The following is a 17,127-nucleotide window of genomic DNA, read 5'->3' as shown; positions in this document are numbered from 1 at the left end:
ATCAAAATTGAAACGAGGGTTTCAGTATTTTTGTCGAAGCTTCTCTCATTCAGTGCATCTCTTCGCTGGAAAATGAAGGAGAAGGCTTCATAAGTTCGTATGGTATTTTGTGGGTTGGGTTTTGGGCCCGTTTAGACCCGGTCTAATCAGTTCAGTCTGTTGGTCCAGTTTTAGGTCAAAATCTTTAAAATTAGTGTCAAAACTTATATTTTAATTATTTCTACTTCATTAAACTATAAAATTTAATTCTCTAATTTTGTTGATTAATAATTAATTTATTAGTTAATTATTTACTAATTATCTGGAGTTACAATTATTCCTCTTGTCTCTCTTAATAGTTGGTCTTCCAATAGATTTTTTATCTAGTTTTTCTAAGAACTCTTGCTATGTAAGTTCAGATATTAACCAAGTAAGTGCATTACTAAGTTTAGGATATTTCTGTTACACAGAACTCATCTTTTGTAGTTACATAATAAGTTTCTTTTTTTCATGAGAACAAATGTCAGCTAATATTAAAAAAAAAAAGAATTATTTTACACTTATAAAGTCTATCAAATTTTCAATTTTAGATAATACGAGACTTTATACTATACATGTGGATACATGCTCCACGTCATGCTCTCCATTTTGCAAATGCAATACCTACCTGCTCTTCCTCCTGTGCCTCCTTTGTCTTCTTCCAATTGATGTCATCTTAATATTCAAAATATAAATGAACTATTTTAAACTTTATTTTTATTTTGAATAAATATTTTAAATGAAATGAGCAATAAGAACAAGAGTATGTGAATAATATAACCATGAATAGTGATGATAGTCAGATAGTGGATTGTGCCAATAATGTTCTTTAATGTGTTCTTTAATTCAGATTCAAATGACCAACATTCCAAGGAGAATATTCTCATACATATTTGAGAACCATGCCAATCAAGTGCGTCGGTGCGGTGGGAATGTGCATACGATTTTCTACCTTTATGTGCAATTCCAGCAATGGGAGAAGCAAATTCAATTTACTTGGTATTAAAACTCTAGTCAAAATAAACTTGCTCTACAATCAAATTTTTGCTTTCAGCAAATTAGAAGGTTTTTTTTATTGTTTTCTACGTATTCTCAACTCAGGTTAAGTATTATAAAAGTCAAGGAGATTAATTTTTTAGCTCACAAGAAAAAAAAAAGTCAAATTAAAAAAACTGTTACAACAAGGATAGATAAGGATGGATGTCCATTTATGGGTGGCTCAGTTTTTCTATGTTAAAAGGAGTAAGTTCTCATGACAAAGCACAATTAATAAAGTTTGAAAAGTAGAATTTATTTGTCTATAAAAGCATGAACGAGGCAAATAAAATATACACACAAACAATAAAAATAATTCTTCTTCTTCTCTATATTACAACTATTCTGAATATTTCTCTTTCACTCTTTATAATATTAGTAAATATATTAATTACTTCTATTATAGTGAGATAATTATATTGGTAAATATTAATATCAGTGTATTCTATTTATAATTATTTATTTTATATCTATTATATCTTTTGGTTATTTTACAACACGTTATCAACACAAACTCTAATCAAATTTTTAGGAAGACTCAGATAACAAATTTTCATTATGTCGAAGCTCTCTCATCTTGAATTCAATGCTCTTGATATATCTGGAAACAATTATTTATCATGGATATTAGATGCTGAAATCCATCTTGATTCAATGAATCTTGGAGATACCATTAAAGCTGAAAATAATGCATCACAGAAGGATAAAACCAAAGCCATTATTTTTCTTCGTTGTCATCTTGACGAAAGATTGAAAAATGAATATCTCACATTAAAAGATCCTGCAGATCTTTGGAAAGACCTTGAAGAAAGGTATAATCATCAAAAGACGGTGATACTTCCTCAAGCCCGATATGAATGGACGCATTTGCATCTACAAGATTTTAAATCCATAAATGAATATAGTTCTGTAATGTTTCGAATCACATCACGAATGAAATTATGTGGGAAAAAGATATCTGATAATGATATGTTGGAGAAAACTTTCTCAACCTTCCATCCCTCGAATGTGCTCCTGCAGCAGCAGTATCGAGAAAAAGGATTTAAAAAATATTTTGAGTTAATTTCTTGCCTTCTTGTTGCTGAACGCAACAATGAGTTGCTCTTAAAGAATCACGAAGCGCGCCTTACTGGCGCCGCCCCATTTCCTGAAGTAAATGCGCCAAATCATTACCCCAGAAGAGGTAAATGGCAAGGCTTTAGTAACAAGAAAATTTATGGAAGGAAAAGGAATTATGTTCAAAAGAGAGGATCTCACCAGAAATGGGATAAAGAAAGAAATATTGGGCAAAATAAATCAATAGAGGATAAGTGTTTCCGTTGTGGTGGAAAGGGCCATTGGTCGCATACCTGTCGTATCCCAAGGCACCTAGTCGATCTTTATCAAGCATCTTTGAAAAAAGACGACAAATGGAAGGAAACGAATTTTGTTTCAAATGATGCTGAAAATTTCACCACTCATTATGATGTATTTCTTTGAGGATCCTGAAGGAAATATTGATCATTTGATCAATAATGGAATAGTTTAATATGTGAGATTGTTAAGTATCCATGTAAATAAATAATGTAAAGAACTTATTGTTAAGTTTTATTGTCTATGTATTTAAGTTTTAAATGTGATGTATATAAATAATGAAATATTAATGAATTTTGAAATCATTAAATGTGTCAAGTTTTAAAATAAAATTTTAGTATATGACATTATTTTTATGTACAGTGTTCTTAAAAAAATAATTCCGATCAAATATTCAATTTAACTGTGCATACTACTCATTTTATTATTATTATTTGTCTTTGAAGAAAATGACAAGGATATATAATGAATATGTAAGCCTTGCAGATAGTGCAAGTTTGCACACCATTCTCAAAAGTGATATATATATTTTACCCATCTTGTGCCAAAAGAAGAATATGTTAATACTATTATTGGCTCAGGTAATGTGATAGAAGGCTCCGGAAGAGCTATAATTTTGTTTCCCGGAGGAACAAAATTCATAATAAATAATGCACTATTGTCTACTAAGTCTCTGAGGAACTTATTGAGTTTCAAAGATATTCGCCGAAATGGATATCATGTTGAGACAATGAATGAGGAAAATCGTGAGTATTTATGTATCATAACTCATGATTCAAATAAGAAAGTTATATTAGAAAAATTACCCTTACTTTCATATGGTTATATTATACCAAGATTAGTGCAATTGAATCACATGCCACTGTAAACCAGAAGTTTACTAGTCCAAATGAATTCATAACTTGGCACGACCGATTGGGTTATTCGAGAACAACCATGATGCGGAGAATTATTGAAAACTCCCATGGACATTTACTAAAGAACCAGAAGATTCTTAAATCTAGTGAATTTTGTTGTGCTGTATGTTCTCAAGGAAAGTTAATTTTAAGGCCATCACCAGTAAAGATTGGATTTGAGTCCCCTGAATTCCTAGAAAGGATTCAAGACGATATATATGGACCTATTCATCCACCAAGTGGATCTTTTAGATATTTTATGGTCCTAATAGACGCATCTTCGAGATGGTCACATGTGTGCTTATTGTCTTCTCGCAACCTGGCGTTTGCGAGATTACTGGCTCAAATTATTCGACTAAAAGCATAATTTCCAGAAAATCCAATCAAAGCAATTCGTCTTGATAATGCTGGTGAATTTACTTCCCAAGTTTTTTATGCTTATTGTATGGTTAATGGAATAAGTGTTGAACATCCAGTAACTTATGTTCACACACAAAATGGGTTAGCAGAATCACTTATTAAACACCTCCAATTAATTGCTAGACCCTTTCTTATGAGAACAAATCTTCCAACCTCGATTTAGAGGCATGCTATTTTACATGCCGCAGCACTTATTCGTTTGAGGCCAACGAGTTACTATCAGTTCTCTCCTATGTAATTAGCTTTTGGCCAGCAGCCAAATATTTCCCATTTAAGAATATTTGGGTGTGCGATATATGTTCCCATTGCACCACCTAATCGCACCAAAATGGGACCCAACAAAAATTAGGGATATATGTTGGATATGATTCTCCCTCTATAGTGAGGTATCTTGAGATACAAACTGGAGATGTATTTAAAACCCGGTTTGTGGATTGTCATTTTGATGAATCAAAATTTCCAACATTAGGGGGAGAGAATAAGCTTCCTGAAAAGGAACTTAATTGGAATGCATCATCCTTGATGCATTTAGATCCTCGATCAGGGCAATGTGAACTAGAAGTTCAAAAGATTATACATTTGTAAAGAATAGCAAATGAATTGCCTGATGCATTTTCTGATACAAAGAGGATAACCAAATCTTATATACCAGCAGAAAATGCCCCAATTCGAATTGATGTCCCAGTAGGACAAGTAGCCACTGAAGCAAATTCATGCCAGAAGCGTGGCAGGACTGTCGGTTCCAAAGACAAAAATCCTTGAAAAAGAAAAGAGATAAATACGATTTCTATTGAAAAAAGACATAGTAAAGATACCTGCAGTTGTCCAAAATTCTGATATAGTTTTAACGCCAGAAGACGTTCAGGTACCTGAAAATTGTAAAAATGACGATATCTCGATAAATTATGTCTTTACAGGAGAGAAATGAGACCAAAATAAGACGATTGTCAATAAAATATTTGCATATAATGTGGCATTAAATATTATGCATGAAAGTAAGGATCTTAAGCCAAGATCAGTCGAAGAATGTCGACAAAGGAATGATTGGCCAAAATGGAAAGAAGCCATGAAGGCTGAATTAGACTCACTTGCAAAACGTGAAGTCTTTGGACCTGTAGTCCATACACCAGAATATGTAAAACCTGTTGGATACAGGTGGGTATTTATGAGAAAATGAAATGAAAAAAATAAAGTTGTGTGCAACAAAGCCCGACTTGTGGCACAAGGTTTTTCACAAAGGCCCGGTATAGATTATGAAGAAACGTATTCCCCTGTAGTGGATGCGATAACATTGCCTTATTTGGTCAGTTTATCTGCATATCATTAACTGCATATGCATTTAATGGATGTGGTAACAGCCTATTTATACGGCTCATTAGATCGGGATATCTATATGAAAGTCTCTGAAGGACTAAAGATATCTAAATCATCCAATGAATATTCGCAAGAGTTATACTCAGTCAAATTGCAAAGATCTTTATATGGTCTAAAGCAATCTAGACGAATATGGTATAATCGTTTTACTGAGTATCTGGCCAAAAATGGATTCAAGAATGATGATATCTGTCCATGTGTTTTCATAAAGAAATCTGCATCTGGATTCATTATAATTGCTGTGTACGTTGATGATTTAAATATCATTGGAACTCCTGAAGAGATTCCAACAATTATAAAAACTCTAAAATAAGAGTTTGAGATGAAAGATCTTGGAAAGACTAAATTTTGTCTCGGCCTGCAGATCGAGCATACAAAAATGGATCTTTATTCATCAAGCAACATACACAGAAAAGATCTTGAAAAGATTTTATATGGATAAGTCACATCTCTTGAGTATCCCAATGATTGTAAGATCTTTGGATGTGGAGAAGGTTCAATTCCATCCTAAAGAAGAGAATGAAGATATCCTTGGTCCTGAAGTACCATATCTTAGTGCCATTGGAGCGCTAATGTATCTGTGATGAGCGGATAATTTATACGCTTTTTGGCATTGTTTTTAGTATGTTTTTAGTAGGATCTAGTTACTTTTAGGGATGTTTTCATTAGTTTTTATGTTAAATTCATATTTCTGGACTTTACTATGAGTTTGTGTGTTTTTCTGTGATTTCAGGTATTTTCTGGCTGAAATTGAGGGACTTGAGCAAAAATCAGATTCAGAGGTTGAAGAAGAACTGCTGATGCTGTTGGATTCTGACCTTTCTGCACTCAAAATGGATTTTCTGGAGCTACAGAACTCAAAATAGCGTGCTTCCAATTGCGTTGGAAAGTAAACATCCAGGGCTTTTCAGCAATGTATAATAGTCCATACTTTGCCTAAGTTTAGATGACGCAAACTGGCGTTCAACGCCAGCTCTCTGCCCAATTCTGGCGTCCAGCGCCAGAAACAAGTTGCAAAGTGGAGTTCAACGCCCAAACTGGCACCAAAACTGGCGTTCAACTCCAGGAATGACCTCTACACGTATAACACTCAAGCTCAGCCCAAGCACACACCAAGTGGGCCCCAAAAGTGGATTTATGCATCAATTACTTACTTCTGTAAACCCTAGTAGCTAGTTTATTATAAATAGGACTTTTTACTATTGTACTAGACATCTTTGAATCTTTGGAATCATCTTTGGACGCCTGGTTCTTAGATCAGAGGGGCTGGCCATTCGGCCATGCCTGGACCTTTCACTTATGTATTTTCAACGGTAGAGTTTCTGCACTCCATAGATTAAGGTGTGGAGCTTTGCTGTTCCTCAAAGATTAATGCAAAGTACTACTGTTTTTCTATTCAATTCATCTTATTTCTCTTCTAAGATATTCATTCGCACTTCAACCTGAATGTGATGAACGTGACAATCATCATCATTCCCTATGAACGCGTGCCTGACAACCACTTCCGTTCTACATTAGATTGAATGAGTATCTCTTAGATCTCTTAATCAGAATCTTCGTGGTGTAAGCTAGAATGATGGCGGCATTCAAGAGAATCCGGAAAGTCTAAACCTTGTCTGTGGTATTCCGAGTAGGATTCAATGATTGAATGACTGTGACGAGCTTCAAACTCGCGAGTGCTGGGCATAGTGACAGACGCAAAAGGAGGGTGAATCCTATTCCAGCATGATCGGGAACCTCAGATGATTAGCCGTGCCGTGACAGGGCATCTTAGACCATTTTCACAAGAGGAGGGGATGTAGCCACTGACAACGGTGATGCCCTTGCATAAAGCCAGCCATAGAAAGGAGTAAGACTGATTGGATGAAGACAGCAGGAAAGCAGAGGTTCAGAGGAACGAATGCATCTCCATACGCTTATCTGAAATTCTCACCAACGATTTACATGAGTATTTCTATCCTTCTTTTATTACTACATTTCGAAAACTACATAACTATTTTATATCCGCCTGACTGAGATTTATAAGGTGACCATAGCTTGCTTCATACCAACAATCTCCGTGGGATTCGACCCTTACTCACGTAAGGTATTACTTGGACGACCCAGTGCACTTGCTGGTTAGTTGTGCGAAGTTGTGAACCATGGTATTGGCATCATGTTTTTGGCGCCATTGCCAGGGAAAGAAAGAGCAATGAATTTTACATAATCAAAGTGTAATCACAATTTCGTCCACCAAGTTTTTGGCGCCGTTGCCGGGGATTGTTCGAGTTTGGACAACTGACAGTTTATCTTGTTGCTCAGATTAGGTAATTTTCTTTTTGTTTTCTTTTCAAAAAAAAATTTTCAAAAACCTTTCAAAAAAAAAATTTCTCCTTTGTTTTCGAAAAAAAAAATTTTAAAATAAAAATGTTTTCAAAAATATATTTTTCTTCAGAATTTTTAAGAATGAATTCTAGTGTTTCATGAAACATGTTGAATCCTATCTGGCTGTAAAGCCATACCCAAACTGCTTTGGGATTGGTCTTCAATTAATCACCTCAATGGATGTAATTTACATGCTAGAGCTTGGCTGGCTATTAAGCCATGCCTAACCCTCAGATTGGAGCTTTAGTCTAAAGAGCATAAGATTCCTGGAATTCATATTAAAAATTTTGGAATCCTTATTTTTCTTTTTCAAAATGATTTTCGAAAAAATTAAAGAAAATACAAAAAAAATCATAAAATCATAAAAATCAAAAATATTTTTGTGTTTCTTGTTTGAGTCATGTATCATGTTATAAGTTTGGTGTCAATTGCATGTTCATTTTGCATTTTTCGAAAATTCATGCATTCATAGTGTTCTTCATGATCTTTAAGTTGTTCTTGGTAAGTCTTCTTGTTTGATCTTTGTATTTGCATGTTTTGTGTCTTTTCTTGTTTTTCATATGCATTCCTGAATTCTTAGTGTCTAAGCATTAAAGAATTCTAAGTTTGGTGTCTTGCATGTTTTCTTTGCATTAAAATTTTTTCAAAAATGTGTTCTTGATATTCATCATGATCTTCATAGTGTTCTTGGTGTTCATCTTGACATTCATAGCATTCTTGCATACATTCATTGTTTTGATCCATAAATTCTTGCATACATTCATTGTTTTGATCCATAACTTTCATACATTGCATCATTTTTCTTGTTTTTCTCTCTCATCATAAATATTCAAAAAATAAAAAAAATATCTTCCCCTTTTTCTCTCTTAAAATTTCGAAAATTAGATTTGACTTTTTCAAAAAATTTTAAAATCTAGTCGTTTTTATGAGTCAAATCAAATTTTCAATTAAAAAAATTTTATCTTTTTCAAAATCTTTTTCAAAAATCAAATCTTTTTTCAATTTTTTAGTTATTTTCGAAAATTTCAAAAATATTTTTCAAAAATCTTTTTCTTAATTTTACATCATATTTTCGAAAATAACATCATCAATTAATGTTTTGATTCAAAAATTTCAAGTTTGTTACTTACTTGTTAAGAAAGATTCAAACTTTAAGTTCTAGAATCATATCTTGTGATTTCTTGTGAATCAAGTCATTAATTGAGATTTTAAAAATCAAATCTTTTTCAAAAAACTAATTTCAATCATATCTTTTCAAAAATATCTTCTTATCTCATCTTTTTCAAAATTTGATTTCAAAATATCTTTTCTAACTTCTTATCTTCTTATCTTTTCAAAATTGATTTTCAAATTTGTTTCAACTAACTAACTAACTTTTTGTTTGTTTCTTATCCTTTTTCAAAACCACCTAACTAACTCTCTCTCTCTCTCTCTCTAATTTTCGAAAATATCTCTCTCTTTTTCAAAAAGTTCTTTTTAATTAACTAATTATTTTAATTTTTTATTTTAAAATTTTCGAAAATTACTAACCTTTTTCAAAAACTATTTTCGAAAATCACTAACTCTTTTTCAAAAATAATTTTCGAAAATCCTTCTCCCTCATCTCCTTCTAATTATTTATTCATCTACTAACAATAAGGAACCTCTTTACTGTGACATAGAGGATTCCTCTTCTTTTCTTGTTCTCTTCTCTTTCTTATGAGCAGGAACAAAGAAAAAGGCATTCTTGTTGAAGCTGATCCAGAACCTGAAAGGACTCTGAAGAGGAAACTAAGAGAAGCTAAATTACAACAATCCAGAGACAACCTTATTGAAAATTTCGAACAAGTAAAGGAGATGGCAGCCGAACCCAACAACAATAATGCAAGGAGAATGCTTGGTGACTTTACTGCACCAAATTCCAATTTACATGAAAGAAGCATCTCCATTCATGCCATTGGAGCAAACAACTTTGAGCTGAAACCTCAGCTAGTTTCTCTGATGCAGCAGAACTGCAAGTTTCATGGACTTCCATCTGAAGATCCTTTTCAGTTCTTAACTGAATTCTTGCAGATCTGTGATACTGTTAAGACTAATGGAGTAGATCCTGAAGTCTACAGGCTTATGCTTTTCCCTTTTGCTGTAAGAGACAGAGCTAGAATATGGTTGGACTCTCAACCCAAAGACAGCCTGAACTCTTGGGATAAGCTGGTCACGGCTTTCTTTGCCAAGTTATTTCCTCCTCAAAAGCTGAGCAAGCTTAGAGCTGATGTTCAAACCTTCAGACAGAAAGAAGGTGAATCCCTCTATGAAGCTTGGGAAAGATACAAGCAGCTGACCAAAAAGTGTCCTTCTGACATGCTTTCAGAATGGACCATCCTGGATATCTTCTATGATGGTTTATCTGAGCTATCAAAGATGTCATTGGATACTTCTGCAGGTGGATCCATTCACCTAAAGAAAATGCCTGCAGAAGCTCAAGAACTCATTGACATGGTTGCCAATAACCAGTTCATGTACACTTCTGAGAGGAATCCTGTGAGTAATGGGACGCCTATGAAGAAGGGAGTTCTTGAAGTTGATACTCTGAATGCCATATTGGCTCAGAACAAAATATTGACTCAGCAAGTCAATATGATTTCTCAGAGTCTGAATGGAATGCAAGCTGCATCCAACAGTACTCAAGAGGCTTCTTATGTAGAAGAAGCTTATGATCCTGAAAATCCTGCAATAGCAGAGGTGAATTACTTAGGTGAACCTTATGGAAACACTTATAACCCATCATGGAGAAATCATCCAAATCTCTCATGGAAGGATCAAAGGCCTCAACAAGGCTTTAATAATGGTGGAAGAAACAGGTTTAGCAATAGCAAGCCTTTTCCATCATCCACTCAGCAACAGACAGAGAATTCTGAGCAGAATCCATCTAGCTTAGCAAATTTAGTCTCTGATCTATCTAAGGCCACTGTGAGTTTCATGAATGAAACAAGGTCTTCCATTAGAAATTTGGAAGCACAAGTGGGCCAGTTGAGTAAAAGGATCACTGAAATCCCTCCTAGTACTCTCCCAAGCAATACAGGAGAGAATCCAAAAGGAGAGTGCAAGGCCATTGACATAAGCACCATGGCCGAACCTATAAGGGAAGGAGAGGACGTGAATCCCAAGGGGGAAGACCCCCTGGGACGTCCAGTGATCAATAAGGAGCTTCCCTCTGAGGAACCTAAGGAATCTGAGACTCATCTAGAGACCATAGAGATTCCATTGAACCTCCTTATGCCATTCATGAACTCTGATGAGTATTCCTCTTCTGAAGAGAATGAGGATGTTACTGAAGAGCAAACTGCCAAGTTCCTTGGTGCAATCATGAAGCTGAATGCCAAATTATTTGGTATTGAGACTTGGGAAGATGAACCTCCCTTGTTCACCAATGAACTAAGTGATCAGGATCAACTGACATTGCCTCAGAAGAGACAGGATCCTGGAAAGTTCATAATACCTTGTACCATAGGCACCGTTATCTTTAAGGTTTTGTGTGATCTTGGTTCAGGGATAAACCTCATGCCTCTCTCTGTAATAGAGAAACTGGGAATCTATGGGGTGCAAGCTGCTAAAATCTCATTAGAGATAGCAGATAATTCAAGAAAACAGGCTTATGGACAAGTAGAGGACGTGTTAGTAAAGGTTGAAGGCCTTTACATCCCTGCTGATTTCATAGTCTTAGATACTGGAAAGGAAGAGGATGAATCCATCATCCTAGGAAGACCTTTCCTAGCCACAGCAAGAGCTGTGATTGATGTGGACAGAGGAGAATTGATCCTTCAATTGAATAAGGACAACCTTGTGTTTACAACTCAAGGATCTCTCTCTGCATCCATGGAGAGGAAGTAGAAAAAGCTTCTCTCAAAGCAGAGTCAAACAAAGCCCCCACAGTCAAACTCTAAGTTTGGTGTTGGGAGGCCACAACCAAACTCTAAGTTTGGTGTTGAACTCCTATATCCAAACTCTAAGTTTGGTGTTGGAGAGTCTCAACAATGCTCTGAACATCTGTAAGGCTCCATGAGAGCCCACTGTCAAGCTATTGACATTAAAGAAGCGCTTGTTGGGAGGCAACCCAATTTTTATTTATCTAACTACTTTTTTTCTTAGTTATATGTCTTTATAGGTTCATGATCATGTGGAGTCACAAAATAAATATAAAAATTGAAAACGGAATAAAAAACAGCAGAAGAAAAATCACACCTTGGAGGAAGACCTTACTGGCGTTTAAACGCCAGTAAGAAGCATGTTTTGGGCGTTCAACGCCAGAACAGAGCATGGTTCTGGCGCTGAACGCCAGAAATGCACCCTGGAGAAGAGCTGGCGCTGAACGCCCAGAACAAGCATGGTTCTGGCGTTCAACGCCAGAAATGGGCAACAAATGGGCGTTGAACGCCCAAAATGGACACCAACCTGGCGCTGAACGCCCAGAGTTGTGTGCAAGGGCATTTTACATGCCTAATTTGGTGCAAGGTTGTAAATCCTTGAACACCTCAGGATCTGTGGACCCCACAGGATCATCTCAGGATCTGTGGATCCCACAGGATCCCCACCTACCTCCTCTCACTTCTTCTCACCCCTCTTTCACAAAATCCCATAAACACTCTTCCCCAAAACCCTTCACCAATCACCTCAATCTCTCTTCCCCATCACCTCTTCCCCACTCACATCCATCCACTCTTCCCCATAAACCTACCTCATAAACTCCACCTACCTTCAAAATTCAAAATCAATTTCCCACCCAAACCCACCCTAAATGGCCGAACCTTTACCCCCCCTCCCATCCCTATATATAACTCTCCATTCTTCCTCATTTTCATACAACACAACCCTCTATTCTCTTCTTGGCCGAAACACAACCCCCTCTCCCTCTCCTCCATTTCTTCTTCTTCTTCATCTATTATTTCTTCTCTTGCTCGAGGGCGAGCAAACTTCTAAGTTTGGTGTGGTAAAAGCATAAGCTTTTTGTTTTTCCATTACCATTGATGGCACCTAAGACCGGAGAATCTTCTAGAAAAGGAAAAGAGAAGACAAAAGCTTCAACCTCCGAGTCATGGGAGATGGAAAGGCTCATCTCCAAAGTCCATCAAGACCACTTCTATGATGTTGTGGCCAAGAAGAAGGTGATCCCTGAGGTCCCTTTCAAACTCAAAAGAAATGAGTATCCGGAGATCCGACATGAAATTCAAAGAAGAGGTTGGGAAGTTCTAACAAATCCCATCCAACAAGTCGGCATCCTAATGGTTCAAGAGTTCTATGCCAATGCATGGATCACCAAGAACCATGATCAAAGTAAGAACCCGGATCCAAAGAACTATGTTACAATGGTTCGGGGGAAATACTTGGATTTTAGTCCGGAAAATGTGAGGTTGGCATTTAACTTGCCTATGATGCAAGGAGATGAACGCCCCTACACTAGAAGGGTCAACTTTAATCAAAGGTTGGACCAAGTCCTCATGGACATATGTGTGGAAGGAGCTCAATGGAAGATTGACTCCAAAGGCAAGCCGGTTCAACTAAGAAGATTGGACCTCAAGCCTGTGGCTAGAGGATGGTTGGAATTCATCCAATGCTCCATCATCCCCACTAGCAACCGATCTGAAGTTACTGTGGATCGGGCCATCATGATTCATAGCATCATGATTGGAGAGGAAATAAAAGTTCATGAAGTCATCTCTAATGAACTCTACAAAATAGCCGAAAAGTCATCCCCCATAGCAAGGCTAGCTTTTCCTCTTCTTATTTGCCATCTATGTTACTCAGCTGGAGCTTTCATAGAAGGAGACATTCCTATTAAGGAAGAGAAGCCCATCACTAAGAAAAAGATGGAGCAAGCAAGAGAGCCCATTCATGGAGCTCAAGAGGCGTATGAAGCTCATCACCATGAGATCCCGGAGATGCCTCAAATGCATTTTCCTCCACAAAACTATTGGGAGCAAATCAGCACCTCCCTAGGAGAATTGAGTTCCAATATGGGACAACTAAGGGTGGAACATCAAGAGCACTCCATCATCCTTCATGAAATAAGAGAAGATCAAAAAGCAATGAAGGAGGAGCAACAAAGACAAGGAAGAGACATAGAAGAGCTCAAGGACATCATTGGTTCCTCAAGAAGGAAACGTCACCATCACTAAGGTGGACTCATTCCTTGTTCTTACTTTCTCTGTTTTTCGTTTTCTATGTTAAGTGCTTATCTATGTTTGTGTCTTCATCACATGATCATTAGTAGTTAGTAACTATGTCTTAAAGTTATGAATGTCCTATGAATCCATCACCTCTCTTAAATAAAAACTGTTTTAATTCAAAAGAACAAGAAGTACATGAGTTTCGAATTTATCCTTGAACTTAGTTTAATTATATTGATGTGGTGACAATGCTTCTTGTTTTCTGAATGATTGCTTGAACAGTGCATATATCTTTTGAAGTTGTTGTTTAAGAATGTTAAATATGTTGGCTCTTGAAAGAATGATGACAAGGAGACATGTTATTTGATAATCTGAAAAATCATAAAAATGATTCTTGAAGCAAGAAAAAGCAACAAAGAACAAAGCTTGCAGAAAAAAAAAGGGGCGAAAAAAAATAGAAAGAAAGAGACAAAGCAAGCAGAAAAAGCCAAAAGCTCTTAAAACCAAGAGGCAAGAGCAAAAAGCCAATAAACCTTAAAACCAAAAGGCAAGGGCAAATAAAGAGGATCCCAAGGCTTTGAGCATCAGTGGATAGGAGGGCCTACAGGAATAAAATCCTGGTCTAAGCGGCTAAACCAAGCTGTCCCTAACCATGTGCTTGTGGCGTGTAGGTGTCAAGTGAAAACTTGAGATTGAGCGGTTAAAGTCAAGGTCCAAAGCAAAAAAAAAGAGTGTGCTTAAGAACCCTGGACACCTCTAATTGGGGACTTTAGCAAAGCTGAGTCACAATCTGAGAAGGTTCACCCAATTATGTGTCTGTGGCATTTATGTATCTGGTGGTAATACTGGAAAACAAAGTGCTTAGGGCCACGGCCAAGACTCATAAAGAAGCTGTGTTCAAGAATCATCATACTGAACTAGGAGAGTCAATAACACTATCTGAACTCTGAGTTCCTATAGAAGCCAACCATTCTGAACTTCAATGGATAGTGTGAGATGCCAAAACTATTCAAGAGGCAAAAACCTACATGTCCCGCTCATCTGATTGAAGCTATGTTTCATTGATAGTTTGGAATTTATAGTATATTCTCTTCTTTTTTATCCTATTTGATATTCAGTTGCTTGGGGACAAGCAACAATTTAAGTTTGGTGTTGTGATGAGCGGATAATTTATACGCTTTTTGGCATTATTTTTAGTATGTTTTTAGTAGGATCTAGTTACTTTTAGGGATGTTTTCATTAGTTTTTATGTTAAATTTACATTTCTAGACTTTACTATGAGTTTGTGTATTTTTCTGTGATTTCATCTATTTTCTGGCTGAAATTGAGGGACTTGAGCAAAAATCAGATTCAGAGGTTGAAGAAGGACTGCTGATGCTGTTGGATTCTGACCTCTCTGCACTCAAAATGGATTTTCTGGAGCTACAGAACTCAAAATGGCGCGCTTCTAATTGCGTTGGAAAGTAGACATCTAGGGCTTTCCAGCAATGTATAATAGTCCATACTTTTCCCAAGTTTAGATGACGCAAACTGGCGTTCAAAGGCAGCTCTCTGCCCAATTCTGGCGTCCAGCGCCAGAAACAAGTTGCAAAGTGGAGTTCAACGCCCAAACTGGCACCAAAACTGGCGTTCAACTCCAGGAATGACTTCTACACGTATAACACTCAAGCTCAGCCCAAGCACACACCAAGTAGGCCCCGGAAGTGGATTTATGCATCAATTACTTACTTCTGTAAACCCTAGTAGCTAGTTTATTATAAATAGGACTTTTTACTATTGTACTAGACATCTTTGAATCTTTGGAATCATCTTTGGACGTCTGGTTCTTAGATCAGAGGGGCTGGCCATTCGGCCATGCCTGGACCTTTCACTTATGTATTTTCAACGGTAGAGTTTCTGCACTCCATAGATTAAGGTGTGGAGCTCTGCTGTTCCTCAAAGATTAATGCAAAGTACTACTGTTTTTCTATTCAATTCATCTTATTTCGCTTCTAAGATATTCATTCGCACTTCAACCTGAATGTGATGAACGTGACAATCATCATCATTCCCTATGAACGCGTGCCTGACAACCACTTCCGTTCTACATTAGATTGAATGAGTATCTCTTAGATCTCTTAATCAGAATCTTCGGGGTGTAAGCTAAAATGATGGCGGCATTCAAGAGAATCCGGAAAGTCTAAACCTTGTCTGTGGTATTTCGAGTAGGATTCAATGATTGAATGACTGTGACGAGCTTCAAACTCGCGACTGTTGGGCGTAGTGACAGACGCAAAAGGAGGGTGAATCCTATTCCAGCATGATCGGGAACCTCAGATGATTAGCCGTGCCGTGACAGGGCATCTTGGACCATTTTCACAAGAGGAGGGGATGTAGCCACTGACAACGGTGATGCCCTTGCATAAAGCCAGCCATAGAAAGGAGTAAGACTGATTGGATGAAGACAGCAGGAAAGCAGAGGTTCAGAGGAACGAATGCATCTCCATACGCTTATCTGAAATTCTCACCAACGATTTACATGAGTATTTCTATCCTTCTTTTATTACTACATTTCGAAAACTACATAACTATTTTATATCCGCCTGACTGAGATTTACAAGGTGACCATAGCTTGCTTCATACCAACAATCTCCGTGGGATTCGACCCTTACTCACGTAAGGTATTACTTGGACGACCCAGTGCACTTGTTGGTTAGTTGTGCGAAGTTGTGAACCATGGTATTGGCATCATGTTTTTGGCGCCATTGTCAGGGAAAGAAAGAGCAATGAATTTTACATAATCAAAGTGTAATCACAATTTCGTCCACCAATCTGCTAATGTATCTTGCTAATAATACACAATCCGATATATCATCTGCTATGAATTTACTAGCAAGGTATAGTTCCTCTCTAACCAGAAGACATTGGAGTGGAATCAAGCAAATCTGTCGATATCTTCATGGAACGGTCGATATGGGATTGTTTTATCCTTATGGATCCAAGTCACAACTAGTTGGCTATGCAGATGCTGGCTACTTGTCTGATCCACATAAAGGGAGATCTCAAACAGGATACTAGTGCGGTATTTTACAACCACACTTACTAACCGGCAAGTGCACCGGGTCGTACCAAGTAATACCTTACGTGAGTAAGGGTCGATCCCACGAGGATTGATGGATTAAACAACAATAGCGTTTGATAGGATTAGTTAGACAAACAGAAAATAGTGTTGAGATGCAATATAAAAGACATTAAACAATATCAAAAATATTGAAGAAAGGCAAGTAAATACTTTGGAAAAATATGGAGAAGATAGTTAAGGGTTCAGAGTTATCTATTTTTTGGATTGACTTTTCTTATTAACTATTTTAATCGTGCAAGATTTAATTCATGGCAAACTAATTTTGACTAGACCCTAATTCCTTAAACCTTCCTAGTCTCCTCTAAAATTTATCAACAGCCAATTCCTTGGTCAATTAATTCCAATTAGAGGGTGATGATCAAATTCTAGTTTATATGCCACAAGAATCCTAATTATCCAAAAATAA

The 17,127-nt window shown here is 36.7% G+C and overlaps 1 non-coding gene across 1 annotated transcript; it reads right to left on the bottom strand.

Moving 5' to 3' along the window:
* Positions 1 to 9,695: 9,695 nt before the first annotated feature.
* On the bottom strand, positions 9,696 to 9,803 carry LOC148579678 (small nucleolar RNA R71). Its single transcript, XR_015896318.1, has one exon. It is a non-coding gene; the product is annotated as a small nucleolar RNA R71 (small nucleolar RNA).
* Positions 9,804 to 17,127: the final 7,324 nt, after the last annotated feature.

The sequence above is a fragment of the Arachis ipaensis genome, chromosome B10 (genome assembly GCF_059453495.1).
Source record: "Arachis ipaensis isolate K30076 ecotype BB chromosome B10, ASM5945349v1, whole genome shotgun sequence".
NCBI classification, from domain to species: domain Eukaryota; kingdom Viridiplantae; phylum Streptophyta; class Magnoliopsida; order Fabales; family Fabaceae; genus Arachis; species Arachis ipaensis.
This window is presented reverse-complemented; position numbering and strand designations above follow the sequence as displayed.